Source organism: Chiloscyllium punctatum, chromosome 28, assembly GCF_047496795.1.
Source record: "Chiloscyllium punctatum isolate Juve2018m chromosome 28, sChiPun1.3, whole genome shotgun sequence".
NCBI classification, from domain to species: Eukaryota; Metazoa; Chordata; class Chondrichthyes; order Orectolobiformes; family Hemiscylliidae; genus Chiloscyllium; species Chiloscyllium punctatum.
This window is the reverse complement of record NC_092766.1, coordinates 23,671,224-23,691,821: the sequence shown is the minus strand read 5'-3', so window position 1 is coordinate 23,691,821 and position 20,598 is coordinate 23,671,224.

The following is a 20,598-nucleotide window of genomic DNA, read 5'->3' as shown; positions in this document are numbered from 1 at the left end:
AACCCCATTGGGAGTTTTCTATAGACCTCCGAATAGTTCCAGAGATGTAGAGGAAAGGATAGCAAAGATGATTCTCGATAGGAGTGACAGAGACAAGATAGATAATGGGGAACTTCAACTTTTGAAATATTGAACGAGTACTATAGCGGGGTCAGATTTTGTCCAGTGTGTGCAGGAGAGCTTCCTGACACAGTATATAGACAGGAAAACAAGGGGCGAAGCCACATTAGTTTTGATACTGGGTAATGAGCCTGGTCAGGTGTTAGACTTGGAAGTTGGTGAGCCCTTTGGTGATAACAATCACAATTCTGTTATGTTTACTTTAGTGATAGAAAGGGATAGGTGTATACCACTGGGTAAGAGTTACATCTGGGGAAAGGCAATTACGATGCCATTAGGCAAGATTTAGGAAGCATATGATGGGGAAGGAAACTGTTGGGGATGGGCACATTAGAAATTTGGAGCTTATTCAAGGAAAAGCTACTGTGTCCTAGATATGTATGTACCTGTCAGGCAGGGAGGAAGCTGTAGAGCGCGGAGCCGTGGTTTACGAAGTGGAATCTCTGGTCAAGAGGAAGACGGTGACTTATGTTAGGATGGGATGTGAAGGCTCAGTTGGGGCGCTTGAGGGTTACATGGTAGTCAGGAAAGACCTAAAGAGAGAGCTTTGGAATGCTTTGCCTGCAACAGTGGTAGATTCGCCAACTTTAAGTGCATTTAAATCGTCATTTATCAAGCATATGGACGTTCATGGAATAGTGTAAGTTAGATAGGCTTCAGATTGGTATGACAGGTCGGCGCAACATCGAGGGCTGAAGGGCCTGTACTGCGCTGTAGTGTTCTATGTTCTATGTTCCCCTACCTCCTCTGATTCCTGGTGCAAGTTCCCTCCACTATCCTGATGAGCCCTACCCTCACTAAAGCCATCATCTTATTCCTCACAAAAGTATCGAACATCTTAAGTTTTACCTTCATCCTACTCACCAAGTCTTTTTCATGCCCGCTTCTCTCTCTCCTGAGATTATTCTTCACTTCCTTCCTGACGACCTTGTTACCCTCTAGAGCCTTGTCTGATCCTTGCCTACTTAACCCTAAGTCATTTTCCTCCTTCCTATTGAGATATTCTACATCTATTGATACAATGGAGATATGGAGCTGCAAATGGATTGGAGCTGCACATCCTGTCACTTCCAGAATGGGCTGCAGATTTCCCCACGAAGGGCAGTGATCTAACACAGTGTTACTGAACAATGCACTGGGGCAGTGTACACAGCTCTACATGCTGGGAGGGTAACTGCTCCTCGTTTCCATAACAATTTACTGCTGTTCACTGCATAGCTCCCAGTGCTGGAGAGGCAGTTCATGGATTGGTGTGGTCTGCACAGATTGCTGGGTTGTATTGAGCAGTACACTAGCATGGTCTGAACACTGCTACATGCTGCACAGATATATCATCTGGATTATGGTGTCTGATTCTGTGACGTGGATTTCAGCTGATTTGTCAGCACATTTACTTTATATTCTTATTTTTGTTATTGGACCTACGAATGTCCTACTCATCCAGTTAATCCCATTTGTCTGAGAAAAGCCACGTTTACTGAACTTGTCGATCAAGTAATCATCCAATTATAATATGAATATCCGTCCTTCTGTACCTTAACCTGGCCGTTGGTGCTCATATCCCTGGAATCCCAGGGAAATAATTATGAAGTTCAGAAACAATGTGCAAAACGTATGGCTCGTGGTCTCCTGTACGTCCCGGCTGTAGGTCCCATTTGGATCCCTAGTGTATCGAAAGCTGGCATTGCGAAGCTCAGAAACAATGAAATGGTATGTGTCAGACTGCTGTTCGCTTCCAGGTGTGTTCCATGTGGTAGTCCATAGACAGGGGTGTGTGTGCTGGGCTGTTGTTCACTTCCTGGTGTGTCTCATGTGGTACTCCATGGACGGGGTGTGTGTTTGACTGTTGCTCACTTCCCGGTGTGTCCCATGTCGTATTCCATAGACAGGTGTGTGTGTGCTGGGCTGTTGTTCACTTCCTGGTGTGTCTCATGTGGTACTCCATGGACAGGGGTGTGTGTTTGACTGTTGCTCACTTCCCGGTGTGTCCCATGTCGTATTCCATAGACAGGGAGGTGTGTGCTGGGCTGTTATTCACTTCCTGGTGTGCCCCATGTGGTACTCCATGGACAGGGGTGTATGTGTTTGACTGTTGCTCACTTCCCGGTGTGTCCCATGTGGTGATCATTGGACAGGTGTGTGTGTGCATGCTGGTCTATTGTTCACTTCCCGGTGTGCCCCATGTGGTGCTCCATTGTCAGGGGTGTGTGTGTTTGACTGGTGCTAACTTCCCGATGTGTCTGATGTACTGCTCCATGGTCAGGGGGGTGTGTGTTTGGCTGCTGTTCACTTCCCGGTGTGTCCCATGTCGTACTCCATAGACAGGGAGGTGTGTGCTGGGCTGTTGTTCACTTCCCGGTGTGCCCCATATGGTGATCATTGGACAGGTGTGTGTGCATGCTGGTCTATTGTTCACTTCCCGGTGTGCCCCATGTGGTGCTCCATGATGGGGTTCCAGCAGCTTTAGGCATGTCTTTGAACCTTGTTGTCTGCGTGTCCACTGAACACCTGTGCTTATCCCTCTCAGTTGATTGTGTAGTCGGTAACACGAGGAAACCTCTCGAGTATAATTGTAAAAGAGCAGGCAACTAACTTGTAGCTGAGGGGCTTCTGACTGACTCCTGTTATAGAAAAGTTAGTGGAGGTTAGTGGATGGTTTGCTGGAGGTTGTGCTGTGACCCGCCTCAGACATTCAGGGAGACCTGAGGATTAGGTGACCTAACTCTCGATGGAGCATAGGGACTGTAGTTACAACACCTGCGTCTGTAAAATGAACAACAAATGGAGCAGAGGCTGCACATAGAGGAAGATCTGAAACCACAGAGTGAGTGTGCTTGGGGAAAGGGATCTGCTGTATACACACCAGGTTTTCCAGGAACAGCTTCCCAAGTTACATTTAACTCAGGAGCAGAGTGTGACGGGACCCTGATTGAACAAGGAGCTGGTCACGGACTGGTGTCACACTTCGTTCAACACGACCTGCATCTTCACACCAGGGGGAGGACGGTGCTGCCAGGGTCACTGTTTCACTCAGCTTCTATGATCCCGAACTTTCCAGGCAGGAGTGGGTGACAGCTCCATCATTTCCCAGTATGCCGACGTCCACATCACCATTTGGAGACGGAGGATATATATGGTGGTTGAGAGAATTGGGGTCCCTGGGAACATCAGGAAGATGGAGCAACACTTCCCGTGTCTGATCGGGTCAGAATGAACCCTCCAGTACACACTGCATCACTAAGTCCTGTAGTATTTTTCCGTTTCACTAAAATACTACCTGCCATTCTTCCTAAAGAAAATGACAGACTATATATTACCTTCAATCCCATTTGCTAAACTTTTAACCATTGACTTACCTATGCATATCCAATTCAGACTCCCCACCTTCCCTTGATAATTTAGTTTCCTGTTTGTCTTAGTTTAATCGACATACATAGTTACAGTACATTTGTTCCACTCCTCCTGATCATTGATACAGATTGTAAAGAGCTGTGGACCCTGCACTGATCACTGTGTGTCTCCACTGGTGAGGTTCTGTCAAACTGAGTAAGGCTGACTTATCCGGAGTGCCTGCTTCCTGTCTGATAACCAGTCCTCCCCCATTTATGTGTAACACATTCAAAGCGCTGAATAAGAACGAGGAGCATCAGTTCGGCAATCCAGCCCCTCAGGCCTCTTCCGTCTTTGAATACAATCATAGCTGATGTCATTGCGGTCTCAGTTCCACGTTTCTGTCCGCTCTCCATATTCCTTCACTTACTCAATATCCCAGCACCTACTGCACTCTCGGGCAGTGAATTACACAGATTCCCAACCCTGTGACAGAAGTATTTTCTCCTCACCACTGTTTCATTTCTCCCCCACCTCATCCTAAAACTATGGTTTTAGGGTCATTCGAGATTGTCCCACATGAGGAAATATCCACTTCACATCTACATTGTCAATCACCTTTAACATCGTCCAGACCTCTGACATCTCCTCTCATTTTTCTATACTCCAGACAGTATTGGCCTGAACTGCTCAATCTCTCTTCAGACGACAATCTCCTCATCTCTGGAGGAAATCGAGTAAACCACTACTGAACTGCCTCCATGGCAAATACATCCCTCCTACAGTCAGGACACCAAGACTGCACACAGTACTCAGTTGCGATCCCTCACCTCCCTCCCTTTATAATCCATTGTTTTAGAAATAAATGCCAAAGTTGCACTTGCCTTTCTCGTTATCAGCTGTACCTACATCGGAGTATTCTGTAGTATGGACGCGGACAGCCAGATCCCTCTGTACATAATCATTCTGAAGTCTCTCTCTATTTGGATAATAACTTGCCTTTCTGCTACACTGATCCAAACGGATAGACTCATACTTTTCGTTGTTTAGTTTCTTCTGTCAAATGTTGCCCCAGCCTATCCATATATGTTTACTAACTTCTTCCGTCTTCATTGCAATTTCTCACCTGAGTGAGAGTCATCTGTTTATTTGGTTATAACATGTTCTATCGTCTCAAATAATTAAGACTATAGATTGTAAATAGTTGGGGACTTGGGAACAAGACATATGGTTTCCTAAAAGTTGAATTATGCCAAACAGAAAATGACCCATATTTTTCCATCTCACTGCATTTTGTTGCTTCACTAAGCCTGTATCCAAGCTGATAAATTACTTTTAATCGTAAACGATCTTATCCAGCAGATTAATCATTTGTGCAGAGCTATTCAATGCCTTCTGGAAGTCGAAATATTTCATCTCTAGGATCTCCATGATCAAAATCATGTTGATTCTGATGGATTGTGGTTTGACTTTTCAAATTTCTTGTCATTAATTCCTGAATAATCGACTGTAACAATATTTCTTAAATTTCAACAGTATTCCCACTGCTATATATTCCATCGCGAAGATGATAATTCTAAATTCTTACCTCTCTATGATCTCTTTGTTCCCTCCAATCCTGTATAATTGGCACATGGCGTGCAATGACCTGGTCTGATTGATCTGTAAGAGGTCGGAGTCGCTGAATGGACTCATTCTCTTCCTTTTGCACAAAGTCGGTGGGCTGATGTTTTTCTGGTGTTGCACATCACCATCTCGACGGTCTGCCTGTCCTCCTCCTGTTGATGCATAAGAGTCGTGAGGGCTTATGCAATATTCCTGTTGCTGTGTAACAGTTTGAGGGGCTGAAAAAAACTTCTCCTACTCCTCCAACACAGACTGGAGATACTGAACGGTCTCTCCTGCATCACTGGTATAGGACTGAGGGAATTATTGGCCTTCTTCTGTTCCCATACACGAGACAAGTGAGGTAAACGTCTTCCTCCTTTCCCATAAGACATCTTATAGATTGCATCCTTCTCCAATTCCCGTGCAACAGGCTCGAAGGGACTGAATATCCTCCTGGTATCGCAGTGCACCAATCTCCAGTCCCTGTGTGACCTCTTCCAGTTCCTATGTTGCAGACTTGAGGAGGCTGAATAGACTGATCCTATTGCTGTATAATCCGGTACTGGTGCTGCATGGCCTACTCTGGGCCCAGTGTTATCGACTCGAGGAGCTGACTGGCCTCCTCCCGTAACTGTTTATCAGGCTCCCGGGGCTGAATAGCCTCTTCCTGTTCTGGTGTAACAGGCTCAATATCCTTCAAGACACTACCTCCTAATAAATGACAGAAGGTGCTGACTGAGAGAGTGTCCGGACTCTGAAGCACTCTCATCTCCATATCTGACGTACAGAGACGAACCATTAGAATATTCTTTTTTCTGTATAAAGTCCTGAAGCTGAAAGTAACAAAAGAGGTTCCTCCCAGATACCTCATATTCCTGGCTCAGCTGCTCAAAATTCATCATGACCTCCCCGTCAAAAATATTCTCCCAAACAGGAAACTCATCTGGACTCCCAGAGCCTAAAGCCCAATCCATCAATCCCGGCAGGAATCCTACAAATCCTACAATGGGAGTGAAAGCCAAAGTTTTTGTTTTGTAAAGTGCCCTCAACTTGGCTCATCATTCTCCATGCTTTCACTATGTTAAGGACAATCGGTTTCTGCAATTCTCCATAACAGTCCTCATCTTGTCCATGAACAACAGATTAATGAGGGGACAATTTGACTGGAAGGCCTGGATGTCGAGCCAAATTGACCATGCATCCTGACAAGCCCAATCAGCCACATCGGATAGCAAGGAACTTCGTTGGTATTTCTTAAAGAGTCTGGAAAATCGACACGCCCCCATTCACTATGGAAGCTGCAATTTGTTCAGTTTAATAAGAGGCCATCTGTGACACCAGATGAGAGATCAAAGCCAACTGTTAAGCCTCCACAGCGCCTGTCTGAGCTGCGTCAAAGGGAGAATTGGTATGGGGTATCATAAAAAAGGAAGGACATTCATTGTATCTAGAGCTAACCCAAACAGGATATTGGTTGATTCTGTCTTATCTTTTCTAGCAACTGCACGACGTTAGCTTTATGTAATTGATCGAAGGCTTGGATGATAAAAATACCTAAACCTCCTTGTGACCATCTGGAAGGGAAACAGATTCCACCCCAACAGGGATGGCCTCCGATTTCATAAAATTGATTTTATACCCTGAGAAAGATCCAAATAAATTAGTCATTCATATTAAACAGGACACAGATATCATTGGGTTAGTTAGAAAGAGAGGAACGCCATCTGCTTAAAGAGTGGTCCTCTTTCACAATGGAGAAAGTGAGGACTGCAGATGCTGGATATCAGAGCTGAAAATGTGTTGCTGGAAAAGCGCAGCAGGTCAGGCAGCATCCAAGGAGCAGAAGAATCTACGTTTCAGGCATGAGCCCTTCTCCTGCTCCTTGGATGCTGCCTGAACCTGCTGCGTTTTTCCAGCAACACATTTTCAGCTCTTTCACAATGGACCTTCAAAGCCAGCATTTTCGACAAAATGTTAAAGTCCACATTTAATAATGATATAGACATATACAAAGTGCAATCCTCTGGGACTTTCCCTCTCTTGAGAATAAGATAAATATTTCCTTCTCTCAGAGAAGATGGGAGGCAGTCCTGACTGTACAAATAATTGTACAACACCAACATTGGCCCAGCCAGCATGTCTATGAACGCCTTCTAAATTTCACCCAAAAATCCATCTGGGCTGGGGGCTTGACCACTCTGGAGCTGCCTCACTGTCTCCTGCATCTCTCGGATTGTCAGAGGGGAAATGTAAAGAGACGCCTGCACTGAACGTACACCTGGGAGGTCCATGGTCTTAATAAAGGACTCCATCTTCGCCAATCAGTCCTCCCCGTCCACTGACTGGAACAACCCAGAGTAAAACTTTCTGAACTCTGCATTCATTTTTTTTTAGGATCGTGGGTGATAATATCAGCAATCTTCTTCTGGCCAAGTATGCCTAATATCTACATGGTTATCACTATGCTCGAATAACTTCGGTTTCGCAAAGGAAATCTCTCTCTTTGTTTTCTGTGCGAGTGCAGCATTCAGAGCAGTCCGGAGGGCTGTAATCTGCTGCGATTAAGTTACAGACGGACTGACAAGATGTGGTGTCTCAGCTGTCTTCAGCCGAGCCTCAAGCATACGCTGCTGCTCTCCCTTCTGCCGCTTCTGAGTCGCCGAGTAAGAAATAATCAAATCCCTTGTATAGGCTTTGGCAGTCTCCCAGAGCACCGTCGGATTACTGGCCGTACACAAGTTATTGTTCAAAAACAAATTAAATTCCCCAAAAAAATACTCAATGAATTTGCTATCCTTCAGGAGGAAAGGATCCACGTGCCAGTGCCGTGAGCCTGTCCCATCACCACCATCCTTGACCTCCATGTACACTGCCACATGATCAGAAATGGCTACGTTCTCAATTCTACAGGACAGCACCGAATTTAAAGAGACCAATGGGGCAAACAACATGTCAATCCTAGTATAGCATTTATGTGCGTTAGAAAAAAAGGTGAAGTCCCTATCTTCAGGGTGAAGACATCTTACACATCCACCAACCCAGCTACCTATTCAGGTCCACCAGCTGCCTGGGTGGCGGGGAAATACCCGCGAGACACCTCGACATCCTATCCACCTCGGGGTCTATACGTCAATTAGAGTCTCCTCTTAATTGTATGACGTGCCCCAAGGATCATCGACCTGGAGAGCGCATCTAAGTGAAATTTGAGCGGGTGTGCTGGGGACAATATTATTCAAGGTCCAGTATTCCTCTCGATGTATTAAAGCTTTAAGGATCAGAGACCACCCACATTCATTCTTAATTTGGTCAAACAACTGAAGTGGAAGGTTCTTATGAATGAGTATATCTACTCCTCAACTTGTTGAATTAAAGGATAAAGAAACAGCCGTCTGAACCTTCCCTGCTGGAACGTTAAATGCTCCTTATCGGTTAGATGTGTTTCCTGCAGCAAGGCTACCTCAACCATTTCCTTTTTTTCTACATTTTTTCTCTTATTCGATGAATGGCTCCCTTTACCATTCCAGGTGCACCATTTAAACGAGCGGTTAGCCGTAACCAACCGAAGCAGCCCATGACCCACTGGGAGAAGAACCCCATTTATAGCGTGCCGAGAGAAAGCTGTAAACAGTTAGTATAAACTTGAATATATAACTACAAAAACAGCTAAATCAAAACTTCTAACAGCGACTTCTACAATGAACCAACATGGAACACAAATAAGCAGAGACTATCCCCCTTGCCCACAGGGGACGCTCATACTACCTACTAATCTCCCATGGCTCCTCCTAGCTGAAGCCACTCCCAACCCAGACAAAACAAAGTTAGAAAACGGGTCTCACAATAAGAAAATTAAAAGTGGGCATTCAACCCCGTCCATCCATACCTTCACCCGAAACAGTCCGGGTGAAACAAAATGTAACCAATCCCCACCTCCCCAACCCCCTTTCCTATTCCATACTAAGAGAGAGAAATGAAAAGCAAATGATCGAAAAAGCAAAGGATAATGGGAGGGGAGGAAGAAAGGAGGAGAGAGAAAAAGGAAAAATGGGACCTCCACATCCTAAAAAAAACCCCAAAACGAGGGAAACCAGGCAAAGCCCAGAGAAAACGAAGGGAACACGTTTGTCCATATCATGTGAACCAGCAATCTATTTTAATGTGTACAGGAAGTCCGTTGCGTTTTCTAGTGAGTGAAAATTAAACACAGACTCTCCCTGGCTGAAACGTAATGTTGCTGGATATCTTACCAAGTACAGAATATTCAAATCCCTCAGCATCGTTTTTGCCTTACCAAAGGCTTGCCTCTTGCAGATCACAGCCGTAGAAAGGTCTTGGAAAAAATATAATTCATGATCCTTTGTAGATCAGAACCTATGGATCCTTCCGCAGAGCTCGAGAAACTTCCAGCACCTGTTTTCTCTCTCGTGCTGAGTTGCACGAGGACCGGGCAGGGACTCTGGTCCGATTCAGGCCTGCACACTGCGAGCCAGTGGGCCCGCTCGACCGGCACCCAGTCAGCCCTGACTTCCAGCTTCAAAAACTGTGTGAGCCATTGTTCCAAGAAGCTGACAAGCTGGCTTTCTTGTTCCCGTTCCGGCAGCCCGACCAAGCTGATGTTCTTCTAACGGCTCCGATTTTCGAGGTCGTCGACCTGCTCTACTAAGGCCTGTACCTACCATTCCAGAGCTTGGACCCGACACGCTGAGGATTCTGCCATGGTTTCCAAAGCCGCTGTCCCCTCTTGCACCTCCAGGACCTGTGGCCCGACACTCTGGATCTCCTGGTCATGCTTCGGCAGCTTGCCTGAGATCAGTTCCAGCATGGTTCTGTTCTCCTCCATTGCTGAATCAATCTTCTCTCGCAGGCTCCTGCACTCCGAGACCAGGTTCTGCTCCACATATAAGTTCCCTGGGGTGCTCGTGGACTCTGAGATCACAGCCGCGGGCGTATCCATTGATGCAGTGCCATGCTGGTTGTGATACTCGTGGTCATTTTCCCTTAGTCATTTTTCTTACTCACTTAAAATGGCAAATAGAAATACTGGGATCAAATAAATCCGATTTTAACACAATAGCGAAGAAAGAAAGGGTGTATGCATCACTGTGTCTGGGTTCTGGTGCAGAGCTCAGCAGGGCAGTCCGACTGGATCGCCGCCATCTTGGATCTCATCCGAATAATCACTGTTAACAAACTTTGTTTGAAATGGTTTGATGATGTTTCTTGTAGGGGAGACAATGGAGACCTATTGGTTGTGATGTAGTTAGATATTCAGGTGGAAGTTTAAGAGTCCAGAAAGTAAATAGTAAATAAAATTGAACTTGCGTGCTTCAGGGGTGACTTTTGGAAATGGAAAGGTAAAAGTGAAGTTGCTCTTCATTTAACGGAAATTGGAATATCGAAGTAAAGGCGTTCTGCACAGACTGCAGGCAGTGTGGATGGGATTATACTTGTGTTCTGTCCTGTTCCAAAGAATAAGAGATGATGTGAGGGAAACTTAGAAAATTCACCCACAGCAGACTAACTAATACAACGGCATGGAGAAGTGCAGCAGGCAAAGTTAGGGGGAACCCAAGATGTTATACAAAAACATCATACTGAACATAATAACTAGGGAAAAATTAGGACGCATTTCGAAACCAAGGGGGTAATCAGTATGTGAAACTGGGGAACGTTGATAGACTGTGACACGAGAGCTTCACATCTGTTTTAGTTAGGTTAAGGAAGATGCAGGTACAGAATTCAAGAAGATGGACTGGGAAGCTCTCGAACAGTTTGATATAAGATACAAGTTGGGATTGATGGCTTTAGATGATGTAAAGTCCAGATGAGTTGTATCGCAGGATTCTGTTGGAGACAAGAGAGGAAATGTCCTGACCTAAATGTTTCAGTCGAATCTGACCATACAAGGGAGGTGCTAGAGGACTGGAGAACAACTATGTTGTCCCAAGTTACTGAGCGAGCAGGACCACAGCGAGCAGTGCAGTGTATCAAATTGTTTGTGGTATTTATAAATGATGTAATTGGGAATGTGGAGGTGTGGTGGGGGGTGGGGGCTGAGCGTAATATGTAATTTTGTGTTTGACACAAAGATTGGCCAGGTGGTCGGCAGTGGGGAGGAAGGCCTTATGTTACAGGAAGATACTGGTAGAACGGTCAGATGGTCAGATCGATCACAGATGGAATGGAACCCTGATAACTATGAGGTGATGCACTTTGGAAGAAGGAACCAGACAGGGGAGAATTCAATGAATAGCAGAACACGAGGGAGGTCAGAGGGTTTTCTTCACACATCACTTAATGTGACTGGACAGTGTAATATCAGTTTAGAAATCACACGGGACTGTAGGCAGAGTGTTTATTCATCGAGGCAACATAACATGAGTTAAACATGCCATTGGTTAGGCCATAGAGAGATTACTGTGTGCAGTTCTGGCAGCCACATTACAGCAAGTGTTTTGGTTTCTCAGTAACAGCAGAAGCTATTGGGGTCTCCACAGAGTTGGAAGCTTCAGTGGAAATCTCCTGGCTGCAACTCTGTCTAAATTTTCACTTGATTTGTTTTCCCTCCTCAAATGGAGATCTGCATCTGAGAATCTGTGTCTGATTTTTCCTTTTTGCCAAGTACATGTTTATGGGATATTACTGTATCAGAACACTTAATTATTAGAAGAGTCTAGGCCAACGCCTTCAAATATTTTTGAGGAGCTCCGCTGTCGTCCACAACACGTGACTCCTTCTCTTCCTGTGTAATTGGTTGGAGGCATTAAATGGGCTATCTCTACACTTCTCCAATAATATCATTGAGCTGAATGACTTCCTCATATTCCTGTGAAGCTAGCATGAGGCGCTGAATATTCTCCTCGTTTTAACAGTGGAAATGTGCCGTGTCCAGCAGCACTGTTACATGAATGTTACTGATACTTCCAACAACACAAGCCTGAATGTTGTACAGGTCTTGCTGCACATGGGCATTTGCCCGAAACCTCGATTTCGAAGCGACTTGGATGCTGCCTGAACTGCTGTGCTCTTCCAGCACCACTAATCCAGAATATGGACACAGACTAGTTCAGTAGCTGAAGGGATTTGTTTTCCTGACTATTGTGTGATCTTCAGTGAACACCCCCACTTCTAATCTTATGGTGTGAGCAAGACATTTCTGAAACAGCTGAAGAAGTTTGTGCTGAGGAAGCTACCTTGAGGATCTTTTTGCAGACACGTCCAGGACTGCATGGATTTTTGTACCCAAATCACAATCATTGTGCGTTATGTTTTAAATCAGTCTAACCAGGGAAGTTTACAACTCATTCCCATTAAGTGCAATCCTGCTCAGGCTCCTTGAGACCGTCCTTAGTTAAATGATGGCTTGATGTCAGTGCCGGTCACTCCTCCCTGAGCCTATGTGTTCACGTCTTTTGCTCATATCAATAGGTCAGAGTGTGGGGCAGGGAGTGCTTTTTGACCAGTCAGAGTTGAGTGCTCTGACACGAATTGGACACGAAAGAGGATATTAGACCTTATGATCTTATTGTGGGAGAAGACCTGCTTGTGGGTGGGGAGGGGGGGAGGTGGGTGGCGTTTGGATGAATGACATATCCCTGTTTGTGGCCTTCTCACGTTCTATTATTGGAAAGTAGTGGCTGATATTTTCCTGGAAGCTCTGTTGTTGAATATCACCAGATTGTCTGGGCCATCTCTGGGTGAGGAATGGGGGCTGTATTCACAGTGAAACTGAGACTACAACTTCACCAACAAACGAAGCACATGTTGCAGAAAGGGGAAGCTCAGTTATGAGTGATGAGGACATCTGCCTGGGATTTCCAATTACACCTTCCAAACCATCCCAAACTGGGTTGGACAGTTTTGAGGGGCTGAATCATCTCTGCTTCTGTGAAATGAGTAAGTAGCCTCTAATTGCTCCTGTATAGCAGGTTTGATGGGCTGAATGGAACACAGAAACATGGGACAGAGGATCAGGAGTGGGTCATTGGACACTTTGAGCCTTCTCTACCAGGGACTAAGATTGTTGATGATCAGGTTGTGGTCTCAGCTCCACTTTCCTGTCTGTGTGCTATTATCGAAGAATCACTTCTCTGTCCAATATTTAACTAAGTCAGTGTTGAATAAATATAAGCAAAGAGACATCTCAATCTTGTGGGGATGTGAATTCCTACTAAATGCCTGTTTAGAATTTCTGCTCATCCTTCTTATAGAGTCATAAAGCCTGCAAATTTGTAAGTGCTGACCACATATCCCATTATGTTCGAGTCTGATTTGAGAGCATTTGTGTCATATTCCTCTAAACCTCCTTATTCAAATACCCATCAAGATGCCAGAGTCTACCACTTCCTTTGGGAGATAATTCCATATGGATACCTCCCTCAGTATGAAAACATTGCGTCGATGTTCTCTCTAAAATATTTCCCCTTGTACCTTAAAACGGGACTCCAGTCTGAAAAGCAATCCTCTACCAACCTCTGTCTCCTCCCTTCAATTTAATTTTGTATTTAATTGGCTTGGGTGAGCTGGTTCCCATGTAACCTAACCTTACTAACTTGCCTAATGTGCAGAATCTTGTCGAACAACTTGTCCCGGTCTGTATGGAAAACATCTACAACACTGCCTTCATCAATCTGCTTGGTCATCTCTTTAACAAATTCAGTCAAATTCGTACAACACGATTTCTCATGCAAAAAGCCATGGGGACTATCAGCAATCAATTCTTGCCTTTGAAAATGCATGCAATTGGCTATCCCTCAGAATCCCCTCCAACAACTCACCCACCACTGATGTCAGGCTCATTGTTCCAGAGTTCCTTGGGTTGTTGGGTAACTGTTTTATTTTCTACTGCCACTCTTCCATTGGTCACAGCAAATTATCGGTGTAACCAGGTTGATGAAATGGCCAATGTTATAGGTCTCACATTGGGTCAGTTTCATCCTCGGAATAGGTCAGGTTGATTTCCTTCATTTGTTAAAATAACAAATTCATGACGAAAACAAAGTTCCTCAAATTATGATGGAAAGATAAATCTCAAACTGAATAGAAATTTTAAAAAATGTACATTGATATTTCCGTTTCTGAAAATACGGAGGAGCACAAACATACACAGACACACAAACACAGATACATACACAGACAAGCACACAGACATGTACACACAGGCACACTCAAACACACAAAAACACAGACACAAAAACATGGACACACACACAAGTATGCGCACAAACACAGACAAATGCATGTACCATAGAAAATAAATAATTTTGATGGACCGTAATTATTTATGACCGTAAATAATTAGAGCAGAATAAAATGCCATTTGGCCCATCCAGTCTACTGAGCTACTGATCATGGCTGACATGCTTTTCAAGCCAATTCTCCTGCCTTCTCACAACAAGCCTTGATCCCATCATTAAGCATAACTTATCTCGTTATATCCTAAAGATGCTAATGTGTCTGTGTGTCCGTGTGGCTCTGTGTGCATGTATTGTCTCTGTGTGTTACCCAGTGTCCTGCCCTGTGCGTCATGTTGGAGAGAGGCGTTTTAACAGTTTTGAGCAAATCTTTGTATCTTGGCCTGTGCCTATTCATTGAACGCCTGTGTTAATCACTCTCTGTTGCTCATGTGCTCAGTATCATGAGGAATCCCCACAACTTTTAGTGATTCAGACCAGGCTTCTCACTTGCATTTCACTGACATTTGACTTAACGCTAGTGCATTCGTGAAAGTGCTGGGGATGGTTTCCTGGAGGCTAGGTTTTAAACTGCTGTGGAAATTCAGGAGGAACAGAGGCTTTGGTGACCCAACTCTGGATGAAACATGGTGACTCTTGTTACGGTATCTGGATCTGCAACATGACCAACAAATGGAGCAGAGACTGCAGAGAGGGGAATCTCTATAAAATGGGATGAGGGAATTGCAATCAGATTAGTCATGATTTTGAAGAATGTTGGAGCAGGACTCAATGGCTCACTCATGCAACTTATTCAGATATTCTTTTAGTAACAAGCTGATTTCCCTTTTCTCCCAGTGCCACAGTCGGGTGGGTAGTGAGTCACCTCCTCCTATTCCTGGGAAACAGAAATCTGGGGCCTCACTCGTCTTCAGGTTTCCCTGTATCCCAGTCTCGAGCAGTTGAGTGACTACCTCCTGTTCCTATGTCCCAGTATCGAGCAGTTGAGTGACTACCTCCTGTTCCTATGTCCCAGTATCGAGCAGTTGAGTGACCAACTCCTGTTCCTGTGTCCCAATCTCGAACAGTTGAAAGACTGTTTCCTGTCCCTGTGTCCCAGAATCGAGCAGTCGAGTGACGACCTCCTGTTTCTCCTTGTTCCTGAGCAGCAGTTTGAATGTTCTGAATGATGTCACAAGGTTAATAAAGGACTTGATAACAGGAAATTTCAAACTTGGAGCAGCATTGCACAAAGGTATCTAGAAACTTCTCCACCAAACATTTTATGCAGCCCGTCTGTTATTTTATTCCTGCCTCCTTTTATAAACAGGGTGAAACATATACAACAGTGCAGTGTTCTGACAATACTCCCACAAACAGGGAAGACAGATTAAAAAGATTAAAAGATTTACAGTCTATCCCTCAGCAACCCTCATCCATTCCATCCAAACCAAGGCTGCATAAATCTTTAAACCGTATATTGTAATGAATTTGTGGTGTAAATGTCACACTTTAACACTACAGTCACTGACGACAGCCCTGCACCTCTCACCAAGATCTTCTTCAGAAAGTGCGCGAGCTGACTGACCACGTGATGCCGATGCGGAATTCCAGTTCTCTCCAAGATATTCCCCTCCCAGTTTGAAATTAATTTCCTTTTCAGTGTAGACTACAAATCCCACATTCAAGCTCAGTTGCACGGCTTGCAGAGCTGATTATATTCCTGCTTTAGCTCAATACACTGAGGGTGCATTTGGCAGACAGAGGGATCCTAAGGCTGGGATGTGCTGTTCAGCTCGTGCCAGAGACGGTCTCCCATAACAGTGAACGGGAACTCGCTTTATAAAGAAAGGGGCACAATTCACTAATTGTGTTGCAGCGAAATTGCATTTAATAAACACACCTTTATTGGATAACTGCCTGTATTTTGAATGGAGGATCAAAATTGATGGACAACGCGAATACAATAGTTCCTATTTTACATGTTTCGATGTTTAAACATACTTAAGGATATGAACACTGTGTGGGGAAAACTGAATTGAGGAGATTTTCACCATCAACGAGAATGGAGGATGCTCAGTGTGTTGAATGATCTACTCCTTTCCCGATGTTTCTGTGCAGTCTGTGGGAAAGCTCTGTAAACCCTGCCACCAACTCTCAGATGTTAGGAAGGAAATCTCTGCAGAGTCAACACGGTATTATTTCCCGTTCCAATACTGAGGCTGGTGCCGGGTGATCTGTACGGTTTTATCCTTTAAGACCCCGGAACAGTTTGATACAATGGAGTGTCTTGCTTGTCCGTTTCTGAGACCATTGAAGAGGGTTTCACATGTCTGTGTATATGGAGTCACGTTTAGGCCAGACCAGGAAAGCACGGGAGATTCACTTCCTGAAAGTACATTGAGGAAGGAAATTGGTGTTTACAATCGACATTAGCTGTTAATGACTCCAGATTTTACATCTCGATATTTTATTAATTATAACGTCCACCAGCTGCCACAGTATTAGCCTGGTCTGGATTAGTAATCCAGTGACTTTTCCACAACTGAACCATCTCCACATGGGGACCTATCTGAAACCACACTGAGCTGGCTATTTCTGTGCTGCTTGACAGCTCTGTCATAAAGAACTCCCACCAATGTGACTATCGCGACGGGACTCAGGGCGTTGTAAATAGTTACACTGTAGTTATTCGCTTGTTATGGGATTGGACATAGCTGAGTAAATTTCCACATTGACAGGGTGATGTCAGAGTTGGATCTGGAATGAAACAGCTTCCCCAGGGACACGGCTTGTTGTGCAGCACAAGTATTCAGTCCTATTGCAGGAATGGGATCAGGGCCCATTGTCGTATTTACTGTGTTCAGGTGTTTCTTCATGTCACATACAGCAAATCAGATCGATTAAAGACTGACATCTGCGATTCTGCGGGCAGCATGGCGAGGGTGAGGTGGATTATCAACTCAACACTTCTGGCTGAGGACGGTGCAGATAATACAACCATGTCTTTTACACTGATGTACAGGGCTGTCCCGTGATTTAGGATGGAGATATTTATGGAGTCCTCTCCTCCAGTGAGTTGTTTAATAGTCCATCGACATTTATGTCTGGATGTGGCAGCACTGCACAACTTCGATCTGATGTGTTAGTCTTGGGATCATTTCACCCTCTGTATCAGATGTTAGTCCTACTGTTTCGAACGTAACCAGTCAAGTTCAGTCGCTTTAACGGATTGTCATCATGTTTACATACACATGGTTCCGACCCTATCATGTTCACCCGCACTCGTCACTGAACCATAGATCAGCTTGATGTTAATGGTAGGCTGAGGGATTATCCTGGGGAAAATGTTACGGATTGTAGTTGAATACAATTGTGCTGCTGCTGTGATTCTACCGCATCATATTAATACCCACTTTGAGCTCCAAGATGTTCAATTCAATTCTACTGACTGTCCCCCAGTTCACACCAAAACCCATTCATCCATCAGCCATATACTCAGTGACTTAAACTGGTTTCTGATGTGATAACACTTCCATTTTCTTATTCTCATTCTGATCTCCCTGGTGTCACGCCTCCAATTTGTTATTTTACTCAAGCCCCTTCACATACGCATCTGAATCGTTTCCATTCCCCCAATGCCATCTCCTGTGTTTTATGTGAATGTGTTCCCCTCTGTTTCTCTCCCTGAGCATGATTAAGTGCTCTGCAGTGTCAGCGATGCCAACCTTATGTATCGTTCATTTCCCATTGCACAGCGTTCTGTGTTAGGCAAGGTGTTTGAGCAGCTTTAACACATGTCTGTGGGACTTGTTCAAAAACAGAAATTGCTGACGAAACTCAGCAGGTCTGGCAGCATCTCGTGCAGTGAAAGCAGAGTTAATCTTTCAGTGCCAGTGAACCTTCGACAAAGCTCCCATTTTCTCCAGCAATCTTTGCATTTTCATTTCCAGTATACACAGTTATTTGTTTAATTGATTTTTGTTTCTGAGCCGATTCATTTCTAGAGATACTCAACAGGTTTGGTATCATCTGCAGAGATAGAGAAACAGAGTTAGCGTTTCAAGTCTAGTATGACACGTCTTCAGAACTGAGAAGGATTGGAAAATGAGCTTTATAATCCATTGACAGATGTGGGGAGTGGGTTGACGGGTAAAAGAGGGTGTGGCAAAAGTCAGACTTGCTTTTTGTAGTGAAGAACGAGAAGATCATGTGAAATAGCCTAATAATTAAAATGTGAATGGGGAAAAGGGGTTCTCTCTATTGAGTGAATGATAAAGAAGACACAAGGTTATAGGGAGGCCAGGAGGGAGAATGTACGGAAACTGCAGAACAGTTATAATGGGGTCAGACTGTGAAGTTGTGAAATTGTACATTAACTCCTACAGGATGCAACGTACGCAAGTGTAAAGTGAGTTGTTTCTCGAGCTTGGGTTGTGCTTTCTTGGAACATTGCAGCTGCCCAGGGCCGAAACGTTAGCATGAGAGCAAGGTAGGTTATTGAAATAGGAAGCAATGAGATGGTGAATTTTATTTCCATAGACAGAGTGGGAGTGTTCCCCCAACCAATCTCTGTTTGGTCTCGCCAATATAGAGAGACTGCATTGTGAGCAGCAATGATAGGAGACCAGATTGAAAGGTTACATGTGAAATGCTGCTTCACCTGGAAGGTATGTTTGGTTCCTTGGACAGTGAGAAGGGAAGAGGACAAGTGTTGGACAAGTGTTGCAGCTTCTGGAATTGCATGGGAAGGTGTCATGGGGGAGTGGGGAAGTGTTCTGGGTGATGGAGGGGACAGAGAGGGAACGGTTCCTGCGAAATACTGACAGTGGACGGGAGGGGCAGATGTGTTAGAGGGTAGTGTCCTGTTGGAGATACTGGAAATGGCGTAAGATTATTATGTGAATGTGGATTCTCGTGCAGGAGGAAGTGTGGACAAGAATGAATCTATCATTGTTCTGGGAGAGAGGGGATGGATTGAGGGCAACACCGTTGGGGATGGGACTGTGACAGATGAAGTCCCTGTACACCAGATTTAGGGGATTTCTGATTTGAAGGAAAATGAGGTCATGTTAGACGCAGCTCACAGGAATGTGGCATCATCAAACAGAAATGGAGAAACTTGGAGAATGGAGTCAGCCTCCGCTGATCTTGTGTTCTGCCACAGGCAGAAGATCCCCCTGAATTATTGAAAAGAACCAGGCATCTAAATTGAGGATTTCAGCCTCACATCTGGTCTGAAGCTGAATGTGAAAATAGACCCAGAGGAAGTTCAGTGAGTATACATGAGCAGACATTCAAGCATATATCCCAAACCGCTCAGTAATTATTGTTTCTGTTCAAACAGAAGAACTCGGTAAGCAGATGAACCATGGTTGACAAAAGCTCTCAAGGTTACTATTGATGAGCATTAGTGGAGGACCAGATTTATAATGTTTATTTCAGGGACCATAAGCTGATGCTAGTCATGGATTTCAGCTGTGCTTCCTGAATTCCACACAGAAACTACTGTCATTGCTGCTCCATCCTCTTCCCTGCTCGTCTCCCCTTCCTGATTCCAGGTTCTTCCTCTCAAGTTACAGAGTACATTCTCTCACATTATGATCCCGAACCACTTCACGTGAAACCCTTTAATCAAGTCTACCTAATCTGCTCTAGCATCAAGCTGCGTTTTGTGATATCACTTTGCTCTGGTCTCATTGTGGCTCGGCCTCTCCATTCATGCTGCTTTACACCCTCCCACTCACATCTCATTCTGGAAAGTTTCCTTCTTGGAGTAAACCTTATTGAAAACACCTCTCCCCCTTTGCACTGAATTCACACTGTGATCCAAATTTCAAAATGTATACTCAGCCTTCATCTCACTCTGACAAAGGTCGACGCTGACGTGTGGTACAAGAATTCCCCTTCTTATATGGTTCAGGCCAGAGATGCGCTTTCACTGTTGAGATCATTACACGATTTGGACAAAGCAATTCAGTTGTTTGACCTCTTATTGGTACTCGTAAGAGTTTCCTTCTGCCTTAGTTACTGTAACATGGAGAAAAACAAATCACAGTAGGAAGCTTGGGCTGAGTGCTATTTACCTGTCATTTGAATACTGTCTCAAATTTGCAGTGCTTATCTTTAAATGCTTGTTCATGAAGTTAGTGTCAGACAGCAAGTAGGAGGTTGAGGGATAACATTGTAGAAGTTTAGACAATCATTAGAGATTTGAATACAGTGAATAGCCAAGGTCTTTTCCACGGAATGGGGGAGTTCAACCATAGTGGGCATAGGTTTAAGGTGAAAGAAGGAAGATTTAAAATGGACGAAGGGTCAATATTTTCACACAGAGAGTGATGTGCGTGTATGAAATGAGCTGTCA